The sequence below is a fragment of the Hipposideros armiger genome, unplaced genomic scaffold (genome assembly GCF_001890085.2).
Source record: "Hipposideros armiger isolate ML-2016 unplaced genomic scaffold, ASM189008v1 scaffold_169, whole genome shotgun sequence".
Taxonomy (NCBI): Eukaryota; Metazoa; Chordata; class Mammalia; order Chiroptera; family Hipposideridae; genus Hipposideros; species Hipposideros armiger.
Genome location: NW_017731519.1, coordinates 932809 through 938200, shown reverse-complemented (window position 1 = coordinate 938200; position 5392 = coordinate 932809).

Genomic DNA, 5392 nt, shown 5'->3' with positions numbered 1-5392 from the left:
CACAGGGAGAGAGGAAAGAAATGGGCGATGAGAGGTTCCGTTTCTGAGGTGTGGATAATTTCGACTGGGACTAGCAAAACTGGCATTTCCAGGTTCCCACTGTGAGGTGTGGCCACGCAGACAAACCACACTGAGTTAGACTGAATTGGTTTTTCAATCTGGCTGGTTTTGCCTGTGGAACATGGACAGTAGCATAACAAAGAGGCAAAGATATAAAAAGGGAAACCATGATGTAAGAATTAGTCATTTTTGTTTACAAATAAACTATCTTTGAAAATTACATTAAAATGTTATAGTTGTTATAATAGTAATTTACCTTAGAAATTAAAGAAAAGCACTGGAAAAGGGTCCATGGGGAGGGGTGGGAGTGGGTAATAAACAAAACTCCTTCTCTAAATTTCTTCATTCTCACAAAATGAAACATTTGCTAAGCTCCACCCAATTCTGCGTTGCTCTATATCTGACTCATCAACCTAATTATTAGCTTTTATATAGTACAACATGCTCTCTAATGGTACAACAACTGAGAGAGTTTTTATGGACATTAGTCTTAGATAGAAAAAAGAAACTATGAAAGGTGAGAGCACGAGAACCAAAGATTTAACAATTATGCCTCATAGCACACAAATAAATGGTTTGGAAACCAAAGATAAATGACATCACATCACTATGGATCAATGATTTCTAAGGGGGCAAAATTATTTGCATCTTCTCTAAGTCATTTCTAAAATCGCCTTGTTCCTTGAAAGTATAACATGCCAAAAAGTACTCAAACTGTTTTCTGGTGAGCATAAACATTTAGCTTGTTTCAGCAGGACTCCACCCAAAACACCAATTAAATTCTAGTGACCTGTTTGAAGTGATTATGTTAAGCCTCCAGAAAAATTACTACATCACCTTAGCAATGTCAAATTTCCTAAAGCCTGGCTACTCCTCACAAAAATATTAGGAATCCTATGTGAATTGTTTTGTCACACATTAGTGGCCACTACTTTTCATTCCGGGGAAGGGTGGGTGACCCCTGTTTGAAGGGAAGTGTTGGGATCTATGCTTGTGATAATAGCTCATATTCATTCTGAAATTTAAAAGGAGAGATGTATGCATCTCCTGGAGTCATAAGATGGGACTTTTTAAAGGTGATAATATTGCAGGAAACACATTCACACAAGTCTATTTTAATAGTAATCTTTTCTGAGAAGGTGGGTTCACATGGTTGCGATGGTCTTGGGAATCTAATACAAGAAAATTGTCATTCTGTGGAAGAAATATTTAAGCCATAATCCAATGTTGGTGGTGGTAGTAATCTTTGGACAAGGAAGAGAGGGCGAAGGGAAGATCAAACAAACTACTAGGTTGCAATTGAAAGATAATCTTGGTTATCCAGTCCAATGCTGGGTTTAAATTTTGTTTATACGAATTGTTTAGATTCCCCATTCACGTGAGACAAGAAATATAACATGTTATCCTTTAGGAGGAATATGGTATCATACCTCCTAAAACCTCCATCCTGCCCTTCCCACCTCTGTCTTCCCCATTTCCTGAGCGTAAACATTCAGACTCCACACACCTATTGCTCATCTAAAGGGAACACTGGTCCAGTTAACAGAAAAACAAGCTGAGTTGGAAAGAGGGGAATTAGATTAGAGCAGTGATTGTCAGACTTTAGCATGTATAAGAACGACCTAGAGAAATATTTGAGCACAAATGTTGGACTCTACCTCCAGAGAGTGATTCAGTGTAGGTCTGGGTGGGGCAATGAATTTCCATTTTTGATGAGTGTCCAAGTGATGTTGACGCTTTCAGTCAGTAAGTTCACTGTAAGTTGTAGGAGGTTAGAGAGTCACCCCCCCATACCAGGGGACTTTACTGTAACTTATACAGATTTGGCCATTTCCACTCTATTATTTTCCCTTGCCGTCATTCCACGATGACCTTTCAAATCTTTTGGGGGAACCAGTTCTAATGTAGAGAATCAGATATCCAGTAGGGAGAGCAGTCCTGCCACTGAGAATGTAAATCAAAAGGAGGATAAAGGTCACTAGGCCAGGTCAAGTCTGATCAGGTACCCGGTGTAAGAAAGTTAATTAAAACTGATTTAGTTATTATGGCTTTACGATATTTAATGTCAAGTAGTTAATAAGTTCCTCTTACTAACTTTTAAAAAATATATCGGCCCCTCTTTGCTTGTTTACCACGTTGTCTTGTAAATCACATTATTCAGAGCTTTCACTTTATTGATTTTCTAAACAAGATGCACTTGTCGTGACAATTTCTATATTAACCCAAAATTTATTTGAGTGACTTTACATCTCTATGAATGGCTGTTTTTCTACTGTTGCTAAATATTTTGTTACTAATTTCTGACCATTTAAACTGTAATCAGAGAATGTGGTCTGAGCAATTTCTCTGCATTGGAACTTTTTGTAAAATTGCCATGATGTTTGAAATTGATGTATTTTCTCTAGTGTATAAAATTAAATATTAATTCAATCAGACTTTTAGTTATATTATTCAAAATTTTAAAATCCTTACTTGTCACTTAATTATTACCTCTTGATTCTCTTTAGTGTTTGTAGTCATTGAATCCTTTTTTATCTCCTATTGGTTTGCCACCTCTTTTTCTCCTTTCTTGATTTTTCTTTATGCATCCTGTAATATTTAAGCATTAAGCATTGTATTTATTTTTAGTATGTCTTATGGACATGATATTTACTTAGATTTGGTATTCTGATCCAACCTGAAAACCTTTCATTTTAATAAAATATTTTAGTCTATTTACATTTATAATCCATTATCAGAAATCTCAAAATGGATATTTGTTGTTAATTTTTATAATTTCTGCAATTTATGCTTTCTCTCTATTTCTATTTTCTCTGCCCTTTTAAATATTATTTTATGATTTTAAAATTCTAATATTTTGAAAAGTGTGCTGCTAATTTATTTTATTGGTGTTTAGCTTCCAATGTTTAAAAACCTAATTGCCCCTATTTTGCTCAAGTTTTTAACTTCAAATACGGAAAATAGTTAAATTGTCCTTTAGTTTAAAAAAAGCAAACAACTTTATATTTAGTATACTTTCACCCTCTTAAAACACTCTTACCATCACTTACTGCTTTTCAGTATTTGTTACTGCAATCTTGGTGTTTAGATCCCAGTTGTTGTTAGGGTCCTCTTCTAGGGATTATTTTTCCCATTATCAATTTCCCAAAATCAAATAGTCTTTTAGCTATATCGCAATAATAGTTTGCCTTTAACAAGGTTTATTGATCATATTGGTTCTTGTACACAACGAGTCCCACACTCTTCAGTTTCTTATTTTAATTCATATCACAATGACTAAAACACATCTCTGAAAATTTTTTTTCAATAAGTCTATAGGCGTTGGTAGATTTTTTAGCTACTATATACTTGTATCTGAAATTATTTTTCTGTTGCCCTTACCGTATTGAGTTAACAACAACAACAAAAAGAAAAAGAATTCTATAGAGACATGGATTTGGGAAATGATAGGAAATTTAAATGGTTTCTTTTCTACTAGTATTCTCTGACTCTTTAGTATGCTAATATGCAGCATTTGAAAAAGATATTTAACCAGAGAACCATTGCTTCACAGCCTCTTAGGTCTTGCTTTCTCCAGAATAAATTCGAGGAAAAGTCACGCTAGAGAAAGAGAATGCTAGATCATAGCACTAGCTCTTATTCTCTCAATTTCACTTGCCAGGAAAAATCTTAACTTTAATATCCTTCTGGTTGACTTTCACTTGCCAGGAAAAATCTTAACTTTAATATCCTTCTGGTTGACTACTTAACAACAAGTTGTTATGAATTCAGTCACATGTCATTTTTAACTGTGGTTGAAATCTTAAATTGAGCCCCGATGATGACTCATTGAGCCCATCACCTTTTGGCAGATAATGGGTTGAGTCTGTACATACATGACTGGAAAAATCAAAATATTAATTATCAAGAGCTTCCATTTTTTGAGTACTTGCTAAGTTCAAGGCACTGGGACAAGTACTTTTATAAGCATTATCTCATTTAATCCTCTCACCTACCAAGGGCAGAAGGTACTAATATGTGACCTCTATTGTATAAATGGGAAAATGAAGGCTTAGTAGTACATGCGCATCCATGAACATACAGTGATGAGCTGGAGTCTCATCTGACCAGAGCCCATGCTTTTAGCCCCATGCTCTTGTGCTCTGACTCACTATCAAAACACTTAAAAATAGATGAATCTGATTAAATGACTAGAAGAATATAACAGAAGAGACTAGTGTCCCACGTAATAATATTTATGGCTGCCTTCCCAGCTCTTAGCACAGTGTCTAGCATGTAGAAGAGGCTTAAGAAATCCTTGCTGAGCAGAAATTGAATGGAATGACAGCCCTATAAGGGAAGAATAGAAACAGTGGACCAAACTTGAAGAAAAGCATCAATTAAACAACATAGTCTCTTCACGGCAAGAATGTGAAGAAAAATCACACCACTCCTTGGAATTTCTGGAATGATTTTGAGAGGTATGTGTTTCACCAGGTCACCAACTCCCTGTTGAGTTAGAGAACCAGTCGCCATGGCTGGGCTGTCATCATCTGGGCTCTGTTGCTGCTCTATTATTACGCATTGCAGTTGCAGCAGGCGTGAATCAGGCATGCTTACACAATCTTGAGTTTCCTGAAAGAGACTCGCCTGTTAGTCATACATCAACTACTCGCCTGCCCAAACATTAGATTTCATTTTAGCTATGTGATCAGGTGGCATGTCAGCAACATAGACAGAGGTTTTATAGGCAAAGAAAAAAAAAAGAAGGTGGAAAAATCATTTTTCTAGGCAACTTATTCAATTACAAGAGAGACAAATTACCAATGTTTTGATACCATCTTCAAAGGGAAGTGCCTAGGTGTATTTAGATGAGTTTCTTACACCAAGATAAGATAATGAAATAGATGTACTGTGGGTGATGACTAAAGAAGGAAATAGTAATTAGCTAAGAGTACGAATGGTGTAAATAGCCAGAGTGAAAGAATTGAGTGACCCAAGGATTGAATAATTAGGAAAAATGGACAATAATAAGAGGGAAATGAGGGAACATTTAGTCAAAGGACTTAAAATTATCCTTTTTTGACTCTAACAGTAAGCCTAGCCAGATGAGCAGGTGATTCAACAATATGGGGTCCCAAGAAGTTACTTACAATTTGAAGGCATAGCACAGCCTCTTTACCTCCTTTCAAAGCATTTTGAACTCCTCATAACTGATGATATTCAAAAAGCATGCTGCTGACACCATTTCCATTCATGTGCCCACTAATATAAACACCAGTGTGCATAGTGATCCTTTTCATAGGGGGGAAATCTGTAAAATATTTCATTTTTACGTATTGACTTTATTTTA